The sequence below is a fragment of the Heterodontus francisci genome, chromosome 22 (assembly GCF_036365525.1).
Source record: "Heterodontus francisci isolate sHetFra1 chromosome 22, sHetFra1.hap1, whole genome shotgun sequence".
NCBI lineage: Eukaryota > Metazoa > Chordata > Chondrichthyes > Heterodontiformes > Heterodontidae > Heterodontus > Heterodontus francisci.
Window position 1 is genome coordinate 1,229,074 of NC_090392.1, and position 27,300 is coordinate 1,256,373.

The window sequence follows — 27,300 nt, forward strand, 5'->3', positions numbered from 1 at the left end:
AACCCATGTTTTATAATGCTTCATCACAACCTCCTTGCTTTTATACTCGAAGCCTCTACTTACAAAGCCTAGGATCCCATGTGCCTTCTAACTTGCTCAACTAGCCCTGCCACCTTTAGTTTGTGCACTAGGTCTCTCTGATCCTGCACTCACTTCAGAATTGTATCCTTTATTTTATATTGCAGCTCCTCATTCTGCCTACCAAACGAAATCACTTCACACGTCTCTGTACCAAATTTCATCTGCCATGAGTCAATCTCTAGTGAGAAACTATTAAATGTTAGTCTTCAGAGGGATTTGGCTGCCTTTGTCTACAAATCACACAGACTTAACATGCTGGTGAAAAGGGAAGGCAAATAGTTTCTTGCTCATTATTGCAAGGGGTGGAGTACAAGAGTAACGATCTCTCACTGCAATTGGTGACACCATAACTCGAATATAGTGTACAGGTTTGGTCTCCATACCTAAGAAAGGATACACTCGCCCTACAGGCAGTACAACAAAGGTTCACTAATGGCTTACTCCTGTTCTTATTTCTTCTGTTCTGATGTTCTCATGGCAGAGAAGGACAGAAGGACAGGAAGATCTAGAAAGAGGGAGGAGGAAAGAGAGCTAACGAACGGGAAACACGTATGGGAACACCACCACTTGCAACTGTCCCTTCAAGTCACACACCATCCTGAATTGGAATGAGATCACTGCTCCTTCACTGTCTCTGGGTCAAAATCCTGGAACTCCCTTCGAAAAGCACTGTGGGTGGATCTGCACCACATGGACTGCAGCGATTCAGGAATGAGTCTCACCAACAACTTCTCAAATAAATGCTGTCCTTGCCAGTAATGCACACATCCAATAAATGATGAATGAAAATAAATTAAAATGACACTGAGCCAGATAAGGTGATATTAGGCTCAATGACCAAAGGACTAGGTCAAGGATATTAGTTTCAAGGAGCATCATAAATGAGGAAAGAGAGGTAGTGAGATGGAGAGGTTTAGGAAAGGAATTCCAGAGTTATGGCCTTGGCAGCTTGAAGACAAGGCCACCAATTGTGGAACGATTCAAATTGGGGATGCGCAAGAGGCCCAAACTAGAGGATAAAAGATATTGGATGATTGTGGGGCTGGAAGAGATTGCAGAAATAGGGAGTGGTCATTTGTGGAAGATAATTTCAAACTTCTACCACCCTTTGTGTGTCGGAATGTCTCTTACTTTCACTCTTTAAAGGGTTTTAGTCGAATGTTCGATTTTTATACCGTACCCCTCGTCCGAGACTCCCCCTACCAGTGAGAAGCGTTTCTCTCTCTCTCCCCCTTAATTCCAATATTATCTTGTAACCTTTGATCAGTTCACCCCTTAACTTTCTAAATTGCAGGGATACAGAGTAAAGCTCCATCTACACAATCCCATCAAATGCTGCCAAGCCGAGTACAGCCTAGAGTCAGCTTCAGAGTAAATATCCGTCTTCTCTGTTCCATCAAACACTCCCAAGGCAGGTACAGTGTGTGATTAGATACCGAGTAAAGCTGCCTCCATATATCCCTCTCGTTCTCCTCCTCCATCTGGATGGAGAGAGTGACAGTGAGAAAGACAGGGATAGATATGGAGAGAGAATGACAGAGAGAGGGAAGGATATCAATGGGGAGAGATTACCAGAGAGAAAGAGGAAGGAATTGGGATAAAGTGTGTTGGTCAATGCTCCCGCAAAGCTGCGTGCAGCAGCTTGGAATGTACCATGCAGGTCCTGTTCCACAATAATTATCAAACGTCTTCAAAGATTCTTCAAACGTTTCAAGGGACTGCTCACGAAAAAAAAAACTGGCCACGCACAACAACCAAATTTTCACCGGAACATTGGAGCCAGCTGCAGGATATAAATTTTGTACCAGCCTGCATACAGAACTGAACTCACTGCAGGTGCAGTGACACCAGTAGCAGCCAACTTAAAATGGCAAACTTTTGTAGGTGGAGTTTTACAAAGGGTCTGAGAGAGGAAAAAGAAATAGGCATAGACAAACTCACACACACACACACACATAAACACACACACACAGAAACACCCGAATTTGTGTAATGTCGCCTTATATTTTAACCCTTGGAGTCCCGTTATTATTCTGGTATATCTACAGCGTGCTCAAACGGACATGGATCCCCTCACCCCCCCCCCCCCCCCCACCTCCCCCACACCCCCACAAGTTTCTTTGAAACTCCACTGTTCCTAGTTTTTCATCATTTCTAAAGTATTTTGTTCTGTTCTTTGTTTGCTGACATTGATATCCACCCACCATAGTTTTGCCCATTCACTTAAGGTATTAATATCTCTTTTCAATTTTATGATTCCAGCTACACTGCTTGCAATGCTGCCGATTTTTGTGTCACTGGCAAACTTGGGTATGTGGCATTAGGCCCCATCATCTTAAATCGTTAATAAATACTGAAAAACTGAGACATACACGGGATTTGCACTATCGTACGGCAGTGAATAATTCTGTACTGGATTTTGTTTTTTAATTTCAGATTTATGTTTTAATTTTTTAAAAAGTATTCAAATTCATAACAGCCCAGTGTGGGATTTGAACTCCAGCTTTTTCAGTCATCAGCTCAGGCCTTCAAAATAAAACCCATTTAATGAGATTTACTATTTACTTTCCTACTGCTATTGACTGACTGCCTCAGGTTTCGTATATTGTTCCCTTCAGGTGATGTAGTGTAAATACCTTCAATTCTCTGAATTTGCAAGAGACACAATTCAAATTCTGACCTTAACCCAACAACCAAAACCTGCAACTCCATTCAAACATCCCTATGTCCTGTCTCTGCAAAGATAGCTCATACTTCCACTTTGCAGGAATGACTGAATGGAAACAGCTTTTGACACATTTCCCAACACGTTTGCCAATACTGGATTCAACTGAGAGATTCTGAGCCCCAAATAGAAGCTTTAAGACAGAAAAAATAACACAGAAATGAAATCCCAGATCTCTGTGTCCCTGCAGCCATTTTAACATTGTACCATTTAGGTTATATCACTTCTCCTCTGCCTTCCTTCTAAAATGCATCATTTCGCATTTCTCAGCATTGAAGGTAACCTGTCATTTGTCAGTCCATTTCACGAGACTGCATTTACCCTGCTGAAGACTGCTACTATTCCCCGTCTTGTTTATTACATTGCCGATGACACAATGTTGAAGTTATGAACCGTAAAACCAAGTCCACTTCATTAATATATATCAAAAAGATCATTGGTCCTAACGCAAAGCCAGGGGGAATACCACTGTACCACAGTGTACACTGCCATACAGTGTTTAAAAAAAGCAGGGAGCTTATGTTGAACCTTTATATAGCAAGGCCTTTGACAAGGTCCCGCATGGTAGGCTGGTCCAGAAAGTTCTATCACCTGGGATCCAGGGTGAGCTAGCCAATTGGATACAAAATTGGCTTGTGATAGGAGGCAGAGGGTTGTTGCTTTTCAGATTGGAGGCTGGTGACCAGTGGTGTGCTGCAGGGATCGGTGCTGGGACCTCTGTCGTTTTTCATATATATGAATGACTTGGATGTGAATGTAGGGGGCATGATTAGTAAGTTTGCAGATGACATCAAAATTACTGGTTTAGTTGACAGTGAAGAAGGTTGTCTCAGGTTACAACAGGATACCGTTCAATTGGGAAGGTGGGCAAGGGATTGGCAAATGGAATTTAACGCAGACAAATGTGAAGTGATGCATTTTGGGAAGTTAAACCAGGGCAGGACATATATAGTCCTTCTCATCTCCAATTCCCTGAGCCTTGAGTTCTGCCCACACATTGTCCAGATAGTTGCCATCAGGCAAGCTATGGCAGGTCAGGTTAGAGCCAAGTTCCGTGCTGTGGTGGATCTCATTGCATACGACAGTGTTCAACTCTCCTATTGTGCTGGATGTCCCAGTGCCGAAGTGCAGAGCTCTCTCTACACTGTCCACAGCAAACACTCCCAATGACACCAGCAGATGAAGATGGTCAGAGGGGGAACAGTGATTGCAGTGAGACAGGGACACCAGCAGATGGAGGTGGTGAGGGGGTCAGTAACTGCCGTGAGACACAGACACCAGCAGATGGAGCTGGTGAGAAGTGACAGTAACTGCAGTGAGACAGGGACATCAGCAGATGGAGGTGGTGAGAGGGGGGACAGTAATTGCAGTGAGATAGGGACACCAGCAGAAGGTAATGCTGAGCCATTGCTGATGGGAGACTCTGTGTTGCTGAGAGTTTGAACGTTTCCACAAGTTTGTGGAATTTACTTTACATAAACTTGAGATGTTTAATCAAATAATTTCAAGACAATTTATGTTACCGTTATGTTACATTTTCCTACAATAGAAATACTTAACATTAAACTGGTTCCTGCTTTCATTATTATTTTCAATGATTAAAGGTAATGCATAAATAAAACTCAATCATCTACAAATAAAAACTCTCTCAATAAGATGTGTTGAGTTCTTCATCACTAAAGTTATGACATCTCTCTCTCACTTCTCTTCCTGTGCTGGTATCTTCTCTCCTATAATGAAGAGTAATTGAAGTTTTGATCCAATTGTCTTTTGAAAGTTAATATCGAATCTGCTTTCAGATACCTGTCAGAGACTGAATTCCAGACCATAACAACTCCCTGCCTATTTGTTTCTCTGCTCTGCTAGTGTTAACAGTCAATCCCCATGCCTGCAAACTGAGGGAAAGATTTTGAATGCAATTTATTTCTCCAGGACAGCAATTGCAGAGGAGCTGGAACCTCCTGAATGTGGACAAGCTATGAACAAAAATCCCTGAATCCCCCAGGAGAGCAGAGGAAAGAAATTGTCAGGAAGCAACAAAAACAAGTGACAGATTATTGCAGCAGCAAAATCTCTTTGTCAGAATGCGAGATCTTTATCGCTACGCTTTATAAAAACTGGAGGTGAAAAGTGGAAGATTGTTAATACAATTTGTGTTAAATGGCCATTTTCCAGCTTTATAAACCCTTGTAAAATTAGAGTTGCAAATGGTAAGAAAGGTTTTTTCAATAATTATAAGCTAATGCATAAATAAAGTACAAACAATCATTGACAAATATAACGGTAAATATGGGTTCGAATTGTTGTGTGAAATGTCAACAGTTGTAAAAGTTCTCTTGGCTGCATCATTAACCCAGTTCGGGTTTCAGGCTTTGTCCACAGTGGATTGAAAATCCGAATAAAGACTGTCTGTTATACTGAGGTCAAAAAGGCCTCTCAAGCAAAAACTCTTCGTCAGAATTTCAAGGTAAATGCAATGAAACATTTTCACTCATTTTTCTGAACACTCCCTTAACTGGTGGTGAAGGGTGAAAGATATTTAATGCAATTTGTGTGAAGTGGGATTATCCAAAGCGGCCCCTCCAGGTTTAAAATTACAGCAGCGTTTCTGCACTGTTAATGAGGTTTTAGGGCAGGGAGAGAAACAGACACAGAGAGACAGGTTTCTGCCTGGAATGGTCCATTTGGAATATGGCTGGAATATCCCTCCCTCCGCCATTCCCTGTTCACACAGAGGCTCACCTTGGACTCTCCTATACCTGGGATGGAATGTCCAGCTGGATGAAGCTGAGAGCTGGTTGGATGAGCTGTATTTTGGGTGGCTGGCTATTTGAGTGACAGGTTCTGGGATATATTTGGACAACATCAGCCACCATTCTTTCTTTCCATGCGGCTGGTGACTGATCGTGAGTTTCTGTGTCTCAGTCTCTGTGTGCAGGTGAATTGCAAGCTTATTATAGTGTGTGTGAGAGAGTCCAGTCTGAAACCCTCTCTCTCTGTCCCAGTCCAGACCCTTTTCTCCAACTGCCACCGCAATACCCCTGTCCAGGATCGTTTCCCCGATGGGTGACCTGATGGAGGGAAGGTGATAAAGTCGAATGATGGAGCGCAGACCGTGTGGGATGGTGAGTATCACATCTTTATTGCTACTCTTTGCCTTTCTCCCTCTTTCTGACTCAATCTCTCTCTCTCTCTGCTTCTCTCAGTCTCTCTCTCTGTCTCTCTCTCTCTCTCACTTTGTGTGTGTCTCTCTCTCTTTGCTTCTCTCTGTGTTTCTCTCTGTTTCTGTCTCTTTCTCTCTTTCTCCCACTGTGCCTTTCTCTCGCTCTCTGTGTTTCTCCCGCTCTGCGTTTTTCTCTCTCTCTCCGTTTCTGTCCGAGTGATTGTGTGTCTTTCTGTGTCACTGGCTTTCTCTGGCCATCTCACTCTCAATATCTCTCTCTCTCAATCACTCTCTTTCTGTTTGTGTGTATCTGTGTGTGTGTGTGTTTATGTGTTTCTCTCTCTCTCTCTCTGATTCTCTTTGTTTCTTTCTCTCACTGGTTTTCTGTCTGTCTCTCTGGTGCCTGCAATTTCTTTGTGTCTCCGTTCTTTTCCTCTGCTTTTTCCCACCATTTTTTCTGTCCTTTCTCTTTATTTCTCTTTTTGTCTGTCTTTTCTCCATTTCTCTCTTTCTTTGCTTTCTCTGTTTCTTTTTCTACAGCCCCCCATCAAAATACCCCTGTTGTGAACAAAACCCCATCAAAATATCGCCCAGAGCAGACTTCCATCTAAATAACCCCTGCAACAGACCCCCATCTAATACCCCTCCTGTGAACAGGCCCCCATTTTAATTTTACCCCCACCGTCCCAGTGAACAAGCCCACATCTAAACCCCCCAGGAACAGACTGGAGAATCCACGCCACCCACTCCCATTTTAAACCTGGAGAATTGCCCCTCCCATTTTAAACATAACTAACTCCCTCTGTAAATATCGCCCTCTAACTCTCCCCACGCCCCCAGTGTAAACACTCCCTCATTTCGAAATACCCCCCCTGCCCTGTGAAAGCCCCCCCTACTAATTCCCACCCTGTATCATCTGCCCCGTGAACAGTCACCCCCGCCGGCCTCCATGTGTAACTCCCGTCCCAGTCAACACGGCCCCCCCCCACACCCCCAACCCTGTGCAATTCCAAACTCCATCACTTTCCTGGGTTTGGCTGCGTCTCCTGACAGTCTGTAATTCACTTTAATTAATGGTCCGGATAAGCCACTGGCATTCTATCAAATGGCTCCCCGATCCCCAGCACCTTTAACACATGTACGGCCAAACACAGGGATGGGCGTTGAGCAAGGACCCCCAGCGGCTAACTGGCATTCTGAGCCTTTAATGCACAGGAAGATGCCAGCCCCAGACACCTCCCTCTCTGCAGAATCGTGTTTCACCTGTTCTTCCCATCGGCTTCACGGAATCAAACAGAGGGAGACACACACAAACACACACACACTGACTGGCACAGAGACGGGAGGAGGCCATTCAGCCCTTTGATCCTGCCCACCCGATGTTAGATCATGGCTGACCTTTCCCTTCCCCCATTTATCCACAAGAATACAGGCAGAGACAGTCGGGAGCAGATACACAGAGAGGTAAAAAAACATTGGGCTGGACTTGGACTTGGTACCAATGGTGTAAATCGGTATGGGGGTTGGGGGTGGGAGGAGTTGTGAATCGGCTGCCTGTTCAGCATCTCTCCCCTGTTTTTACCTCAATGGGAGCAAAACCCGGGAGAGATGGAAAGCAGGATCACAATCGCGCTGTGCAACACCAAGGTAGCGAGTTGAAATCCAGCCCCAGACAAAGGGACAGAGACACAGAAATCAGAGATCCAGGGATTAGAACAGAACTGAGTGAAGGAGAGAGAGAAAAACAAATGAAGAGGGAGATCGTGAATGAAGAGAGGCAGGGAGTCAGAAACAGGTGCTGAGAAATATCCCAGGCATATAGAGAGAAGCAGAGACTGAAAGATGTCGAGGGGCAGAGATACAAAGTAAGATGCACTAACACAATAGAGAGGGGTGTCTCGCGGAGAGGGAGGGAGATGCAGAGATAATCTTGCAGGAAAGGAGATGTGGGACTGAATGAGAGAGAAATGGACTGAGAGACAAATAAAGATGCAAAGAGTCGCAGAAAGTGAATGAAATGGGAAACTTGTGAGAAACTAGATAGAGGTAGATATATAAAGGATGTTGAGAGATACAGAAATAGGGATTTAAAGACTTGAAGAAACAGAGCGATGAACATTGGGGGAAGCGGCAGAGAACAAGTTGCAGCAAGAGATTGAGAGAGGGAAATCTAAGGGCTTACATTGACTGTTCTGGAGCAGCGCTTCACAAACTATTTGCTTCAGAGGCCCCTCCAGCCCCCTCCCTTGCGGGAAAAGCCCCTCCCACCAAAAAAACAAAATAAAAATACTGCGGATGCTGGAAATCTGAAATAAAAGTACTGCTGGAAATACTGAGCATTTCCAGCACTTTGAATTTATATCAGCCCCGAAAACACACGCACTTAAACATAGAACATAGAACATAGAACAGTACAGTACAGTACAGACCCTTCGGCCCACGATGTTGTGCCGAACCTTTAACCTACTCTATGATCAAACTATCCACATACCCTTCATACTACTATCATTCATGTACCTATCTAAGAGTCGCTTAAATGTCCCTAATGTATCTGCTTCTACGACCACCACTGGCAGCGCATTCCACGCACCCACCACTCTCTGTGTAAAGAACCTACCTCTGACATCTCCCCGAAACCTTCCTCTAATCACCTTAAAATTATGCCCCCTGGTGATAGCCCTTTCCGCCCTGGGAAAAAGTCTCTGGCTATCCACTCTATCTATGCCTCTCATCATCTTGTACCCCTCTATCAAGTCAACTCTCATCTTCTTCGTTCCAATGAGAAAAGCCCGAGCTCCCTCAATCTTTCTTCATGAGACATGCCCTCCAGTCCAGGCAGCATCCTCGTAAATCTCCGCTGCACCCTCTCTAAAGTTTCCACATCCTTCCTATAACGAGGCAACCAGAACTGAACATCATATTCCAAGTGTGGTCTAACCAGGGCTTGATAGAGCGGCAGCATAACCTCGCGGCTCTTAAACTCAATCCCCTGTTAATGAAAGCCAACACACGGTACGCTTTCTTAACAACCCTATCAACTAGGGCGGCAACTTTGAGCGATCTATGGACATGGAGCCAAGATCCCTCTGTTCCTCCACACTACCAAGAATCCTGTCTTTTTTGCAGCGGCGACAGGGAGAGCGAGGTGGCAGCTGGGTAAGTGAGTTTACAACTTATATAAACTTACCTTGTTGTTTTGGCGGTATCTTTTTGCAGCGGCGACAGGGAGAGCGAGGTGGCAGCTGGGTAAGTGAGTTTACAACTTATAAAAACTTACCTTGTTGTTTTGGCGGTTTCTTTTTGCAGCGGCGACAGGGAGAGCGAGGTGGCAGCTGGGTAAGTGTCTCGCACCCGCCCTCCTCCTCTAACCAAAAAAAAAAAGGACTGGGTGGTGTGCAGATAAGGTAAGGCTTTTTCTATTTTTTTTTTTCCTGTGATTTGTGAAAACGTTTCGTTCCTTTTTCGTTTACCGAAGTTAAGACTAACTTAAGCTTAAGATTGAAAATGGCAGGAGATGTCAGACCCGTATCATGCTCCTCTTGCTCAATGTGGGAGCTCAGGGACACGGCTGATGTCCCTGACTCCTTCACGTGCTGGAGGTGTGTCCAGCTGCAGCACTTGTTAGACCGCACGACGGCTCTGGAGCTGCGGATGGACTCACTTTTTAGCATCCGCGATGCTGAGGAGGTCGTGGATAGCACGTTTAGCGAATTGGTCACACCGCAGATTAGGATTGCTGAGGGTGAAAGGGAATGGGTGACCAAAAGACAGAGAAAGAGCAGGAAGGCAGCGCAGGTGTCCCCTGCGGTCATCTCCCTCCAAAACAGGTATACCGTTTTGGAAACTGTTGAGGGAGATGGCTCACCAGGGGAAGACAGCAGTCGCAAGGTTCATGGCACCGTGGCTGGCTCTGCTGTTCAGAAGGGCTGGAAAAAGAGTGGAAGGGCTATAGTTATCGGGGATTCGATTGTAAGGGGAGTAGATAGGCGGTTCTGTGGTCGAAAACGAGACTCCCGAATGGTATGTTGCCTCCCAGGTGCACGGGTCAGGGATGTCTCAGATCGGCTGCAGAACATTCTGAAGGGGGAGGGTGAACAGCCAGTTGTCGTTGTGCACATAGGCACCAATGATATAGATAAAAAACGGGATGAGGTCCTGCAAGCAGAATTTAGGGAGTTAGGAGCCAAGTTAAAACGTAGGACCTCAGAGGTAGTAATCTCAGGATTGCTACCAGTGCCACGTGATAGTCAGAGTAGAAATGAAAGAATAGTCAGGATGAATGCGTGGCTTGAGAGATGGTGCAGGAGGGAGGGGTTCAGATTTTTGGGACATTGGGACCGGTTCTGGGGGAGGTGGGACTATTACAAATTGGACGGTCTACACCTGGACTGGACTGGAACCAATGTCCTTGGGGGTGCTTTTGCAAACGCTGTTGGGGAGGGTTTAAACTAATGTGGCAGGGGGATGGGAACCAAATGAGGAGGTCAGTGGACAGTAAGGAGGTCGAAACTAAAGCCTGTAAGGAACTAGATAATGAAGTCAGCCTGACGAAGGAAAAGAGTAGACAGGGAGCAGATGATGAACGCAAAGGGACTGGTGCTCTGAGGTGCATTTGTTTTAATGCAAAAAGTGTAGTAGGTAAGGCAGATGAACGTAGGGCCTGGATTGGTACCTGGGAGTATGATGTTATTGCTATTACTGAGACTTGGTTGAGGGAAGGGCATGATTGTCATCTAAATATCCCAGGATATCGATGCTTCCGGCAGGGTAGAGTTGGAGGTAAAACGGGTGGAGGAGTTGCAGTACTGGTCAAAGAGGATATCACAGCTGTGCTGAAGGAGGGCACTATGGAGGACTCGAGCAGTGAGGCTATATGGGCAGAACTCAGAAATAGGATGGGTGCGGTAGCATTGTTGGGGCTGTACTACAGGCCTCCCAACAGCGAGCGTGAGATAGAGGTACAAATATGTAAACAGATTATGGAAAGATGTAGGAGCAACAGGGTGGTGGTGATAGGAGATTTTAATTTTCCCAACATTGACTGGGATTCACTTAGTGTTAGAGGTCCAGATGGAGCAGAATTTGTAAGGAGGATCCAGGAGGGTTTTCCAGAGCAGTATGTAAATAGTCCAACTCGGGAAGGGGCCATACTGGACCTGGTGTTGGGGAATGAGCCCGGCCAGGTGGTTGAAGTTTCAGTAGGGGACTACTTTGGGAATAGTGATCACAATTCCGTAAGTTTTAGAATACTCATGGACAAAGACGAGAGTGGTCCCAAAGGAAGAGTGCTAAATTGGGGGAAGGCCAACCATACCAAAATTCGGCAGGAGCTGGGGAATGTAGATTGGGAGCAGCTGTTTGAAGGTAAATCCACATTTGATATGTGGGAGGCTTTTAAACAGAGGTTGATTAGCGTGCAGGAGAGACATGTTCCTGTGAAAATGAGGGATAGAAATGGCAAGATTAGGGAACCATGGATGACAGGTGAAATTGTGAGACTAGCTAAGAGGAAAAATGAAGCATACATAAGGACTAGGCGGCTGAAGAAAGACGAAGCTTTGAAAGAATATCGGGAATGTAGGACCAATCTGAAACGAGGAATTAAGAGGGCTAAAAGGGGTCATGAAATATCTTTAGCACACAGGGTTAAGGAAAATCCCAAAGCCTTTAATTCATATATAAGGAGCAAGAGGGTAACTAGAGAAAGGATTGGCCCACTCAAGGACAAAGGAGGAAAGTTATGCGTGGAGCCAGAGAAAATGGGTGAGATTCCAAATGAGTACTTTGCATCGGTATTCACGGAGGAGAGGGACATGACGGATGTTGAGGTTAGGGACAGATGTTTGATTACTCTAAGTCAAGTCGGCATAAGGAGGCAGGAAGTGTAGGGTATTCTAAAAGGCATTATGGTGGACAAGTCCCCAGGTCCGGATGGGATCTATCCCAGGTTACTGAGGGAAGCGAGAGAGGAAATAGCTGGGGCCTTAACAGATATCTTTGCAGCATCCTTAAACACGGGTGAGATCCCGGAGGACTGGAGAATTGCTAATGTTGTCCCCTTGTTTAAGAAGGGTAGCAGGGAAAATCCAGGTAATTATAGACCGGTGAGCCTGACGTCAGTGGTAGGGAAGCTGCTGGAGAAGATACTGAGGGATAGGATCTATTCCCATTTGGAAGAAAATGGGCTTATCAGTGATAGGCAACATGGTTTTGTGCAGGGAAGGTTCTGTATTACCAACTTAATAGAATTCTTTGAGGAAGTGACAAAGTTGATTGATGAGGGAAGGGCTGTAGATGTCATATACCTGGGCTTCAGTAAGGCGTTTGATAAGGTTCCCCATGGTAGGCTGATGGAGAAAGTGAAGTCGCATGGGGTCCAGGGTGTACTAGCCAGATGGATAAAGAACTGGCTGGGCAACAGGAGACAGAGAGTAGCAGTGGAAGGGAGATTCTCAAAATGGAGACGTGTGACCAGTGGTGTTCCACAGGGATCCGTGTTGGGACCACTGTTGTTTGTGATATACATCAATGATTTGGAGGAAAGTATAGGTGGTCTGATTAGCAAGTTTGAAGACGACACTAAGATTGGTGGAGTAGCAGATAGTGAAGGGTACTGTCAGAGAATACAGCAGAATATAAATAGATTGGAGAGTTGGGCAGAAAAATGGCAGATGGAGTTCAATCAGGGCAAATGCGAGGTGATGCATTTTGGAAGATCCAATTCAAGAGTAATCTAAACAGTAAATGGAGATGTCCTGGGGAAAATTGATGTACAGAGAGATTTGTTCCCTGAAGGTGGCAACGCAGGTGAATAGAGTGGTCAAGAAGGCATACGGCATGCCTTCCGTCATCGGACGGGGTATTGAGTACAAGGGTTGGCAGGTCATGTTACAGTTGTATAAGACTTTGGTTCGGCCACATTTGGAATACTGCGTGCAGTTCTGGTCGCCACATTACCAAAAGGATGTAGATGCTTTGGAGAGGGTGCAGAGGAGGTTCAACAGGATGTTGCCTGGTATAGCGGGCGCTAGCTATGAAGAGAGGTTGAGCAGATTAGGATTATTTTCATTAGAAAGACGGAGGTTGGGGGGGACCTGATTGAGGTGTACAAAATCATGAGAGGTATAGACAGGGTGGATAGCAAGAAGCTTTTTCCCAGAGTGGGGGATTCAATTACCAGGGATCACGAGTTCAAAGAGAGAGGGGAAAAGTTTAGGGGGGATATGCGTGGAAAGTTCTTGACGCAGAGGGTGGTGGGTGCCTGGAACGCGTTGCCAGCGGAGGTGGTAGACGCGGGCACGATAGCGTCTTTTAAGATGTATCTAGACAGATACATGAATGGGCAGGAAGCAAAGAGATACAGACCCTTAGAAAATAGGCGACATGTTTAGATAGAGGATCTGGATCGGCGCTTGCTTGGAAGGCCGAAGGGCCTGTTCCTGTGCTGTAATTTTCTTTGTTCTTTGTTCTTTGTTCTTTGTTTAAACCTATTTTTTGCATTCACATTCGACCTTCAAAAATGAATCACTTCACACTTTTCCAGGTTGAACTCCATCTGTCACTTCTCAGCCCAGCTCTGCATCCTGTCAATGTCCCTTTGCAACCTGCAACAGCCTTCCACACTATCCACAACTCCAGCAACCTTCGTGTTATCGGCAAACTTGCTAACCCAGCCTTCCACTTCCTCATCCAAGTCATTTATAAAAATCACAAAGATCAGAGGTCCCAGAACAGATTCCTGTGGAACACCACTGGTCACCGCGCTCCAGGCTAAATACTTTCCATATACTACCACCCTTTGTCTTCTATGGGCCAGCCAATTCTGTATCCAGACAGCCAACTTTCCCTGAATCCCATGCCTCCTTACTTTCTGAATGAGTCTGCCATGGGGAACCTTATCAAACGCCTTGCTAAAATCCATATGCACCACATCCACTGCTCTTCCTTCATCAACGTGATTTGTCACAACTTCAAAGAATTCAATAAGGCTTGTGAGGCATGACCTGCCCCTCACAAAGCCATGCTGACTGTCTCTGATCAAACTATGCTTTTCCAAATAATCATAAATCCTGTCTCTCAGAATCCCCTCCAATAATTTGCCCACTACTGGTGTAAGACTGACTGGTCTGTAATTCCCAGGGTTATCCCTATTCCCTTTCTTGAACAAGGGAATAACATTTTCCACCCTTCAATCATCTGGTACTACTCCAGTGGACATTCAGTACGCAAAGATCATCGCCAAAGGCGCCACAATCTCTTCCCTCGCTTCCCGTATTATCCTTGGATATATCCCGTCTGGCCACAGGGACATATCTGTCCTCATATCATTCATAATTACCAGCACATCCTCCCTCTTCACCTCAACCTGTTCGAGCATATCAGCCTGTTCCACGCTGTCCTCGCAAACGACCAGGTCCCTCTCACTAGTGAATACTGAAGCAAAGTATTCATTTAGGACCTCCCCTACCTCCTCCGACTCCAGGCACAAGTTCCCTCCACTATCCCTGATCGGCCCTACCCTCACTCTAGCCATCCTCCTGTTCCTCACATAAGTGTAGAACGCCTTGGGATTTTGCTTAATCCTACCCGCCAAGACTTTTTCATGTCCCCTTCTAGCTCTCCTAAGTCGATTCTTCAGTTCCTTCCTGGCTACCTTGTAACCCTCTAGAGCCCTGTCTGATCCTTGCTTCCTCAACCTTAAGTAAGCTTCCTTCTTCCTCTTGACCAGCTGTTCCACATCTCTTGTCATCCAAGGTTCCTTCACCTTACCATAAATTCCCTGCCTCATCGGGCCAAACCTATCCAGCAGTCGCAGCAAGTGCTCCCTGAACAACCTCCACATTTCTGTCGTGCATTTCCCTGAGAACATCTGTTCCTTATTTATGCTCCCCACTTCCTGTCTAATAGCATTGTAATTCCCCCTCCCCCAATTAAATATTTTCCCATCCCGTCTTCTCCTGTCCCTCCCCATGACTGTAGTAAAGGTCAGGGAGTTGTGATCACTATCACCGAAATGCTCTCCCACCGAGAGATCTGCCACCTGGCCTGGTTCGTTGCCAAGAACCAAATCCAACATAGCCTCCCCTCCAGTCGGCCTATCTTCATATTGAGCCAGGAAACCTTCCTGGACACACCTGACAAAAACTGCTCCATCCAAACTATTTGCACGAAGGAGGTTCCAATCAATATTAGGGAAGTTGAAGTCACCCATGACAACAACCTTGTTACTTCTGCACCTTTCCAAAATCTGCCTCCCAATCTGTTCCTTCATGTCTCTGTTGCTATTGGGGCGGTCTATAGAAATCTCCCAATAAAATGACTGCTCCTTTCCTGTTTCTGACTTCCACCCATAATGACTCAGTAGACAAACCCTCTTCGACGACCTCCATTTATGCAGCTGTGATACTATCCCTGATTAGCGATGCCACTCCCCTACCTCTTTTACCTCCCTCGCTATTCCTTTTGAAACATCTAAACCCCGGAACATCCAACATCCATTCCTGCCCCTGTCTTATCCAAGTCTCCATAATGGCCACAACATCGTAGCTCCAAGTACTGATCCATGCTCTGCGTTCATCACCCTTATTCCTGACGCTTCTTGCATTAAAATAGACACACTTCAACCCATCATACTGGCTGCAACTTTTCCCTGTCAACTCTATAACCTTCCTCACAGACTCTGTGCACTCTGTATCTGCCTGTTCAACAGCTACCCCATCCACTGATGCGTAGCTCCAGTTCCCATCCCCCTGCGAAACTAGTTTAAACCCTCCCGAAAAACGCTAGCGAACCTCCTGCCCAGGATATTGGTGCCCCTCCAGTTCAGATGCAACCCGTCCTTCTTGTACAGGTCCCACCTTCCCCAGAAGGTATCCCAATGATCCACATATCTGAAGCCCTCCCTCCTACACCAGTTCTGTAGCCACGTGTTCAGCTGCACTCGCTCTCTGTTTCTAGCATCACTAGCGCGTGGCACCGGTATCAATCCTGAGATTACTATTCTGCTCGTCCAGCATTTTAGCTTCCATCCTAACTCACTACATCCGCTTTTCAGGTCCTCATCCCTTTTCCTAGCTATGTCATTGGTACCGATGTGTACCACGACTTCTGGCTGCACCCCCTCCCCCTTAAGAATCCTATAGACTCGATCCGTGACATCCCTGACAATGGCACCCGGGAGGCAACATACCATCCGGGAGTCTCGTTCGCGACCACAGAATCTCCTGTCTGTTCCTCTAAACGTTGAATCTCCGATCACTATCGCTCTCCTATTCTCCCCTCTTCCCTTCTGAGCCACAGAGCCAGACTCAGTGCCAGAGACCTGGCCGCTGTGGCTTTGCCTGGTAGGTCATCCCCCCCAACCATATCAAAAACGGTATACTTATTATTGTGGGGAACGGCCACAGGGGATCCCTCCACTGTGCACCTATTCCCTTTCCCTCTCCTGACGGTCACCCAGCTACCTTTATCCTGTAACTTATGTGTCACTACTTCCTTATAACAACTCTTTATCACCCCCTCAGCCGCCTGAATGATCCGAAGTTAATCCAGCTCCAGTTCCCTAACGCGGTCTGTGAGGAGCTGGAGTTGGGTGCACTTCTCACAGGTGAAGTCAGCAGGGACACAAGTGGTGACCCTTACCTCCCACATCCTGCAAGAGAAGCATGCAACTACCCTAGCTTCCATCCCCTCTGCTCTAAATTGAGACAGAGATTAAGTAAAAATAAAGGAAAACCTTACCTTACCAAACCCTCCACACAAGAGTCCATTTTTCTTGGTGGGAGGAGGAGGATGGGTGGGAGACACAACACGTGTAGTGTTTCAAGTTTAGCCACTGCCCGAATATATAAGTTTACTTACTGAGCAGTCCCCGTATCCGCGTCTGCCGAATCGCTAGCTAAGTATTTTATAGTGAAACTTCTTTTCAGTATCGAAACATCAATTGGACAAAACCACATATGTATTTATTATTATATTCCTCTGTTGTTTAAAGCTCTTTTCTGAGAATTCCGCGTACCAAATGCTTCTCGCTGTGCATCATCAAAGCTGCAGCTTCCTAAACTCTATCCTTGGGAATAAGAGAAATAAAATTGACTAAAACAAAGCAACGTATTTTTGAACATAAAACAAACACAGCAAGAGCCTAGAGCTCTTTCTCTCACTGACATAAAATAATCTCTCAGTGACTTCCCATCTTCCAAACACATGATCCGATACAGAGCCAGAGAATGGGAAGTCTTTGGAGATGTGTGAGAGGGTTTTTCGAGCTGCATACACGCTCATGCTCCTGTTAATCCAGGTAACAGAGCCAGGTCTGAGCAGAGACATGACAAGGAGCTGCTTCCTGATGACCTGCAAACTTTTAACTCCAAACCCCATTGTGAACAACACTGCTGCAATTTACATACAGACATTTGCAGCAATCAGCTCCATTCTGTTCCCAGAAACTGTGAAATTCTCTCTTTAAACTGAGATGAATGTGCCAAAGCTTAATCACTGCCCCAGCATTTAATTTAACTAAAAATCAAGACACCCTCAAGGGTGGGAGATGTGCTTGGGGGTGGGGGGCGGTGGGAGGGGGAGTTTCTTTACTGGGTCTGGGAGCTGGGCAGAGACTAAACACTGCAGACCCCTCCCCCTCCCCAGAGCCTGTGTGTCTGCCTCTGTGTTTACCATGTTATTTCCAGCTGTCTCTCTCTCTCTCTCTCTCTCTCTCTATCTCCCTCCATTTCTCTGTTTGTCTCTCTACATCTGTTTCTGCCTCATTGTAAGACACTCAAACACTGGTAACCCCCCATCCCCTCTCCCATAGATGGATAGAGAGAGAAATCCACATTCCCATCCCAGAAAATCATATTTCAAATGGCCCGCAGGTGTTACATTTCACTGTCAAAGCCAGCCAACAGCCGAAAGCACCAGCATTGTTCGGGAATGTTAGAAAGCCTTTACAAACCTTCTCATTTCAGTTATTTAATTCCTGATTCACAGAAACATTTGATAATCAATAGTTTAATTTTTAAAGTGGTCGTCACTGTAGAAATGTTGGAAATGCTGCAGGCCATTTATGCACAGCATGTTCCAACAATCAGCAGTGTGATAACAGCCTCTGATTCCCTCCATGTTTTCCTCACTCTTTTGAGACTCTCTCCCTCCTGTTACTCTCATTCAGAAAGAAAGATGGAGAGAGAGAGTGAGAGAGAGAGAGAGAGAGAAGGAAGTCCACTCTCAGAAACTCACCCTCAATTCAAATGGCTGCTGCACATTTCATTTAACCCTCAAATTCACGGCACTGGCCCAAAACACCAGTATTATTCGAGAATTATACCGGCTTCAAGCTCAGGGCTTTAATTCCAGGTCCTCAGGAGAGCTTTGCACACAATGCGTTCGCTTCTAAAATGTAGTCACTGTTAGAATGCTGGGAATTCTGCAGACAAGATGCGCAAAGCAAGATCCCACTGCGAGGACTGATCGTCTGCAGATAATCTATTTTTAGTGATGTTATTCAAATATAACCGTGTTGACCCAACTCATAGACTCTGCATCAAACCACGGCAGCAAGAACAGCCCCCAGTAAAACTGATTAAAAGGCAAGAACATTTTTAAACAAAATAGCACGGCAAGAGCCCAGGATTTTCCCTAAATTACACAGACAATCTCTCAGCAACACCCGAATACAGACAAATCACAGTAATAAACCAGAGGCTAAAAGGATTGAGACAGCAACCTCCACCTCTGTATGTGTGTGTCTGTTTGTCTCTGAATCTCTCTCCCTCTCTCTGTATCTCTCGCCCTTTCTCTGCATCTCTCCCTGTCTCTGAATCTCTCTCTGTTCCTATCTCATTCGTCCCTGTGCCTCTTTCTCTATCTCTGTCCAGATCTCTGTTTTTTCCTTCTTTCCCATATGTAATATTGATTGAAATGATCTGTGAAATATTTATGTCTCCCATTTAAAACAACAACAATTCACATTGTTGTGCGTGTTTTTAGCTACTAAAGATGTAAATCGAGAGACAGGGGAAAGAAAGCTGGAGAAAGGCAGAGAGAGAAATCTAAACTCAGAACATCAGTAAAATGAATTGAACTGAATCAGGTGCATTTGACACTTAACTGATTGTTAAAGTGCTCGTCACTATTGCAAAGTTGGAAACACTGCAGGCCATTTGTGCACAGAAGGATCCCACAGCAGCAGTGTGATAGTATACAGATAATCTGTTTATTGATGTTAGCTGAGTGATCCCAGAGAGAAGAACATTCCTACAGTTTGAAAATCTCAAAAACCCCTCTCCCAGTCTTTCTTCTGCTCCCCCACCCACCCCATCCATATGCGTTCCTTTTTCTCTTGATCTCGGATTTAATCCGGATTGAAACGACCTCTGAAGTGTTTCTGTCACCGTTTAAAATAACGACACGTCCACATTGTGGCACCCATTGATGAATGGTTAAAATAGACAAAGTGTGGGAGAGAGAAAAGCGGAGGAAGATGGAAAGAAAACACAGAGTCATCCACAGTCAGACCCGCAGAAAGCTTAATTTTGAAGTGTCCACATTATTGTCATGTACAAAATGCTGCAGGGTAATTGATGCACAGCAAGATCCCACAAGTAGCAACGTGATAGCAGCCAGATTTCACCTCAGTCCTCTGAAAGGCAGAACTCCCTCTTTAAATTCCTTCAGGAAACATATTAAAGTCTCAGGGTTGATTTTTGTAAATCAGATCTTGTTGAAGGCTGTGACTGAGAGGATTGACTCCATAGGGTGGGAGCTGGGCAGTAACTAAATCATGGAGAGCTCCAACTCCTGTGTCTCTTAAGCCCGACACCACCTCCCCCAACCCCCAACCAACCTTCCCCTCACCCTATGAGAGAGGAACATTACTGCAGATTGAAAATATAACAATGCTGACCCGACTCACAGGCTCTGCACTGAAGGTGGTCAGCAAGAAAAGGGCCCAGTCAAACTGATCAATTCTCTCCACAGCTCAATCCAAACCTCACAAGCAGGGCTGGAAGGAGCAAATGGCAAAAGGGTATCCAAGTGAAGTGAGACAGGGAGACCAGCAGATGGAGATGGTGACAGCGGGGCAGTAACTGCAGAGAGAAAGGGACACCAGCAGATGGAGATGGTGAGAGGAGGACAGTAACTGCAGTGAAACAGGGACACTAGCAGATGGAGATGGTGAGGGGGGCAGTAACTGCAGTCAGACGGAGACAGTTCAGGACTTTCCCCAGACCCTAGGTTTAAATTTGTGACAGTTCAGGATTTCCCCCAGGCCCTGTGTTTAAAATTCTGACAGTTCAGGATTTCCCCCAGGCCCTGTGTTAAAAATTCTGAAAGTTCAGGACTTCCCCCAAGCCTTATGTTTAAAATTCTGACACTTTAGGATTTACCCCAGGCCCTGTGTTTAAATTTCTGACAGTTCAGGATTTCCCCCAGGCCCCAGGCTTAAACTTGTGACAGTTCAGGATTTCCCCCACCCTGTGTTTAAAGTTGCGAAAGTACAGGATTTCGCCACAGACCCTGTGTCTAAAGTTGTGACAGTCCAGGATTTCCCCTCAGGCCCTGTGTTTAAAGTGTGACAGTCCAGGATTTCCCCTCAGGCCCTGTGTTTAAAGTGTGACAGTTCAGGATTTCCCCTCAGGCCCTGTGTTTAAAGTGTGACAGATCAGGATTTCCCCTCAGGCCCTGTTTTTAAAGAGTGACAGTTCAGGATTTCCCCTCGGGCCCTGTGTTTAGAATTAGAATTAGAATTAGAATTAGAACATTACAGCGCAGTACAGGCCCTTCGGCCCTCGATGTTGCGCCGACTATCTGACCTACACTATTCCATTTTCATCCATATGTCTATCCAATGACCACTTAAATGCCCTTAAAGTTGGCGAGTCTACTACTGTTGCAGGCAGGGCGTTCCACGCCCCTACTACTCTCTGCGTAAAGAAACTACCTCTGACATCTGTCCTATATCTTTCACCCCTCAACTTAAAGCTATGTCCCCTCGTGTTTGCCATCATCATCCGAGGAAAAAGACTCTCACTATCCACCCTATCTAACCCTCTGATTATCTTGTATGTCTCTATTAAGTCACCTCTCCTCCTCCTTCTCTCTAACGAAAACAACCCCAAGTCCCTCAGCCTTTCCTCATAAGACCTTCCCTCCATACCAGGCAACATCCTAGTAAATCTCCTCTGCACCCTTTCCAAAGCTTCCACATCCTTCCTATAATGCGGTGACCAGGACTGCACGCAATACTCAAGGTGCGGCCTCACCAGAGTTTTGTACAGCTGCATCATGACCTCGTGGCTCCGAAACTCGATCGCCCTACTAATAAAAGCTAACACAACATATGCCTTCTTAACAGCCCTATTAACCTGGGTAGAAACTTTCAGGGATTTATGTACCTGGACACCAAGATCTCTCTGCTCATCTACACTACCAAGAATCTTCCCATTAGCCCAGTACTCTGCATTGCTGTTACTCCTTCCAAAGTGAATCACCTCACACTTCTCCGCATTAAACTCCATTTGCCATCTCTCAGCCCAGCTCTGCAGCCTATCTATATCCCTCTGTACCCTACAACACCCTTCGACACTATCCACAACTCCACCGACCTTCGTGTCATCCGCAAATTTACTAACCCACCCTTCTACACCCTCATCCAGGTCATTTATAAAAATGACAAACAGCAGTGGCCCCAAAACAGAACCTTGCGGTCCACCACTAGTAACTAAAATCCGGGATGTACATTTGCCATCAACCACCACCCTCTGTCTTCTTTCAGCTAGCCAATTTCTGATCCAAAGCTCTAAATCACCTTCAACCCCATACTTCCGTATTTTCTGCAATAGCCTACCGTGGGGAACCTTAGCAAACGCCTTACTGAAATCAATATACACCACATGTGTGTATATAAAGTGTGACAGTTCAGGATTTCACCCCAAGTTCTGTGTTTAAAGTTGTGACAGTTCAGGATTTCCCCAAGGCCCTGTGTTTAAAGTTGTGACAGTTAAGGATTTCTGCCCAGGCCCCGTGTTTTAAATTCTGACAGTTCAGGATTTACCCCAGGCCCTGTGTTTTAAATTCTGACAGTTCAGAGTTTCCCCCAGGACTTGTATTTAAAGTTGTGACAGTTAAGGATTTCTGCCCAGGCCCCGTGTTTTAAATTCTGACAGTTCAGGATTTCCCCCAGGGCCTGTGTTTAAAATTCTAACAGTTCAGGATTTCCCCCAAGGCCTGTGTTTAACATTCTGATGGCTCCGGACTTCCCCCAGGACCTGTGTTTAAAATTCTGACAGCTCACGACTTCCCCCAGTCCCTGTGTTTAAAATTGTGACAGTTCAGGATTTCCCCCCAGGAGCTGTTGGCAAAGTTCTGACATTTCAGTATTTCCCCCAGGCCCTGTGGTTAAAGTTGTGACAGCTCAGTATTTCCCCCAGGGCCTATGTTTAAAACTGTGACATTTCAGTGTTTCCCCCAGGCCCTGTGTTTAAAGTTGTGACAGTTCAGTATTTCCTCCAAATCCTGTGTTTACAGTTGTTACAGTTCAGGATTTCCCCCCAGTTCCTGAGTTTAAAATTCTGACATTTCAGTATTTCCCATAGGCCCAGTGTTTAAAATTGTGACAGTTCAGTATTTCCCCCAGAACCTGTCTTTAAAGTTTTGACAGTTCAGGATTTCCCCTAGGGCCTATGTTTAAATTTGTGACAGTTTAGGATGCCCCCCAGGCCCTGTGTTTAAAGTTGTGACAGTTCAGGAATTCCCTCAGGCTATGTGTTTAAAATTCTGCCTGTTCAGGATTTCACCGAGGCCCTGTGTTTAAAATTCTTCCTGTTCAGGTTTTCAACCAGACCCTGTGTTTAAAATTCTGCCTGTTCAGGATTTCCCCCATGCCCTGTGTTTAAAGTGTGACAGTTCAGGATTTCTTCCAGGCCCTGTGTTTAAAATTCTTCCTGTTCAGGATTTCTCCCAGGCCCTGTGTTTAAAATTCTGACAGTTCAGGTTTTCAACCAGTCCCTGTGTTTAAAATTCTTACATTTCAGTTCTTCCACCAGTCCCTCTGTTTAAAATTCTGACAGTTCACGATTTCCCCCAGGCCCTGTGTTTAAACTTGTGACATTTCAGGACTTCCCCAAGGCCCTGTGTTTAAAATTCTGCCTGTTCAGGATTTCCATCAGCCCCTGTGTTTAAAGTTGTGACAGATCCGGTTTTCCCCAGGCACTATGTTTTAAATTCTGACAGTTCAGAATTTCCCCCAGCCCTTTTGTATAAAATTCTGACACTTCAGGGTTTCCCCCAGGACTTGCATTTAAAGTTGTGACAGTTCAGGCTTTCCCCCAGGCACTTTGTATAAAATTCTGACACTTCAGCGATTCCCCCAGGACTTGTATTTAAAGTTGTGACAGTTCAGGTTTTCCCCCAGGCACTTTGTATAAAATTCTGACACTTCGGCGTTTCCCCCAAGACCTGTGTTTAAAGTTGTGACAGTTCAGGATTTCCCCCAGGCACTTTGTATAAAACTCTGACATTTCGGCGTTTCCCCCAGGACTTGTATTTAAAGTTGTGACAGTTCAGGATTTCCCCCAGGCCCTTTGTATAAAATTCTGACAGTTCAGGGTTTCCCCCAAGGCCTGTGTTTAACATTCTGATGGCTCCGGACATCCCCCAGGACCTGTGTTTAAAATTCTGACAGCTCACGACTTCCCCCAGTCCCTGTGTTTAAAATTGTGACAGTTCAGGATTTCCCCCCAGGAGCTGTTGGCAAAGTTCTGACATTTCAGTATTTCCCCCAGGCCCTGTGGTTAAAGTTGTGACAGCTCAGTATTTCCCCCAGGGCCTATGTTTAAAACTGTGACATTTCAGTGTTTCCCCCAGGCCCTGTGTTTAAAGTTGTGACAGTTCAGTATTTCCTCCAAATCCTGTGTTTACAGTTGTTACAGTTCAGGATTTCCCCCCAGTTCCTGAGTTTAAAATTCTGACATTTCAGTATTTCCCATAGGCCCAGTGTTTAAAATTGTGACAGTTCAGTATTTTCCCCAGAACCTGTCTTTAAAGTTTTGACAGTTCAGGATTTCCCCTAGGGCCTATGTTTAAATTTGTGACAGTTTAGGATGCCCCCCAGGCCCTGTGTTTAAAGTTGTGACAGTTCAGGAATTCCCTCAAGCTATGTGTTTAAAATTCTGCCTGTTCAGGATTTCACCGAGGCCCTGTGTTTAAAATTCTTCCTGTTCAGGTTTTCAACCAGACCCTGTGTTTAAAATTCTGCCTGTTCAGGATTTCCCCCATGCCCTGTGTTTAAAGTGTGACAGTTCAGGATTTCTTCCAGGCCCTGTGTTTAAAATTCTTCCTGTTCAGGATTTCTCCCAGGCCCTGTGTTTAAAATTCTGACAGTTCAGGTTTTCAACCAGTCCCTGTGTTTAAAATTCTTACATTTCAGTTCTTCCACCAGTCCCTCTGTTTAAAATTCTGACAGTTCACGATTTCCCCCAGGCCCTGTGTTTAAACTTGTGACATTTCAGGACTTCCCCAAGGCCCTGTGTTTAAAATTCTGCCTGTTCAGGATTTCCATCAGCCCCTGTGTTTAAAGTTGTGACAGATCCGGTTTTCCCCAGGCACTATGTTTTAAATTCTGACAGTTCAGAATTTCCCCCAGCCCTTTTGTATAAAATTCTGACACTTCAGGGTTTCCCCCAGGACTTGCATTTAAAGTTGTGACAGTTCAGGTTTTCCCCCAGGCACTTTGTATAAAATTCTGACACTTCGGCGATTCCCCCAGGACTTGTATTTAAAGTTGTGACAGTTCAGGTTTTCCCCCAGGCACTTTGTATAAAATTCTGACACTTCGGCGTTTCCCCCAAGACCTGTGTTTAAAGTTGTGACAGTTCAGGATTTCCCCCAGGCACTTTGTATAAAACTCTGACATTTCGGCGTTTCCCCCAGGACTTGTATTTAAAGTTGTGACAGTTCAGGATTTCCCCCAGGCCCTTTGTATAAAATTCTGACAGTTCAGGGTTTCCCCCAGGACTTGTATTTAAAGTTGTGACAGTTCAGGATTTCCCCTCGGCCCTATGTTTAAAATTCTGACAGTTCGGGATTTTCCCCAGGCCCTGTGTTGAAAGTTGTGACAGTTCACGATTTCCCCCAGGCCCTGTGTTTAAACTTGTGACAATACAGAATTCCCCCCAGCCCCTGTGTTTAAAATTCTGATAGTTCAGGAATACCCCCAGCCCCTGTGTTTTAATCTGTGACAGTTCACAATTTCCCCACAGGCCCTGTGTTATATCTTGAGATATTTCACAATTTCCCGCAGGCCCTATGTTTAAACTTTTGACAGATCAGGATCCCCCCAACCCTGGCCCTATGTTTAAATTTGAGACAGTTCACGATTTCCCCCAGGCCTAGTGTTTAAAATTCTGATAGTTCAGGATTTCCCGAAGGCCCTGTCGTTAACATTGTGACAGTTCAGGATTTCCCCCAGGCCCTGTGTTTTAAATTCTGAAATTTCAGAATTTGCCCCAGGTCTTTTGTTTAAAGTTGTGACAGTTCACGATTTCCCCCAGGCCCTGTGTTTAAAGTTCTGACAGTTCAGGATTTCGCCCAGGCCCTTTGTTTAAAGTTATGACAGTTCAGTATTTCCCCAAAGTCCTGTGTTGAAAGTTGTGACAGTTCAGGATTTCCCCTCGGCCCTGTGTTTAAAGTTGTGACAGTTCACGATTTCCCCCAGGCCCAGTGTTTAAAGTTGTGACAGTTCAGCGTTTCCCACCAGGCCCTCTGCATAAGATGTTTTGAACAGCGGTAGCATTGAGAGTGCGAGCCAGGGGGCAGCTGGGAAGGTAAGTTTCATGATAAAGTACTTTCCTAGCGATTCGGCAGCTTCTTTTTGAACAGCGGTAGCAGTGAGAGTGCGAGCCAGGGGGCAGCTGGGAAGGTAAGTTTCAGTTTCAAGTACTGACCAAGCGATTCGGCAGCTTCGGCAGGGTGGGGGGAAAAAACTGGAAAAGTGAAGTCACAGGAAAGCTATGACCTGATTGGCTGGTAGGGAATCTATACCGAATTTGAAAATAAAACTGATAAAAATTGATTAAAACACGATTAACTAATTAAAAAGTAGAGTAAATAAACCAGAGGGAGGAGATTACTGTATTTAGACAGCATTTAATATTTATTGTAGAAATCTAGCACGAGGGACCACATAGTGAAGTGTATCATAATTTAGTAAGGATTTAATAAGTATTTATTTATTTTATATCAGTTAACTAATTAGTGATAGAAATGTCAGTTAGAGGTGCTTCACCTGTGAGATGTGGGAAGTCCGTGACGCTTCCGGCGTTCTGGACCACTACATCTGCAGGAAGTGGACCCAGTTGCAGCTCCTCACAGACCGCATGGATCGGTTGGAGCGGCAACTGGATGCACTTAGGAGCATGCAGGTGGCAGAAAGCGTCTTAGACAGGAGTTTTAGAGAATTGTTTACACCCAAAGTGCAGGCAGATAGATGAGTGACTGCTAGAAGGGGCAGGCAGTCAGTGTAGGAATCCAGTGTGGCTATCCCCCTCTCGAACAAGTATACCATTTTGGATAGTGTCGGGGGGATGTCCTATCAGGGGAAAACAGCAGCGGCCAGAGCAGTGGCACCACGGTTGGCACTGTTGTTCAACTGGGAGGGACAAAACGCAGAAGAGCAATAGTTATAGGGGACTCTATAGTCAGGGCCACAGATAGGCGCTTCTGTGGACGTGAAAGAGTCTCCAGGAAGCTATGTTGCCTCCCTGGTGCCAGGGTCAAGGATGTCTCTGAACGGACAGAGGGCATTCAAAAGGGGGAGCGTGAACAACCAAAGGTTGTGGTACACATCGGTACCAATGACATAGGCAGGAAGAGTGATGAGGTCCTGCAGGGGGAGTTTAGGGAGTTAGGTAGTAAGTTAAAAAACAGGACCTCGAGGGTTGTAATCTCTGGATTACTCCCTGTGCCAGTGAGGCTAGAAATAGGAAGATAATACAGCTAAACACGTGGCTGAGCAACTGGTGTAGAACGGAGGGTTTCAGATATCTGGACCATTGGGCTCTCTTCAGGGACAGATGGGACCTGTACAAGAAGGACGGATAGCATCTAAACTGGAGGGGCACTAATATCCTGGCTGCGAGGTTTACTAGCGCCACTCGGGAGGGTTTAAACTAGTGCGGCAGGGGGGTGGGAGCCAGAGCAGTAGGACAGCTAGTGAAATAAATGAGGAGGTCATATTATGATTAGAGATACAGCACTGAAACAGGCCCTTCGGCCCACCGAGTCTGTGTCGAACATCAACCACCCATTTATACTAATCCTACACTAATCCCAT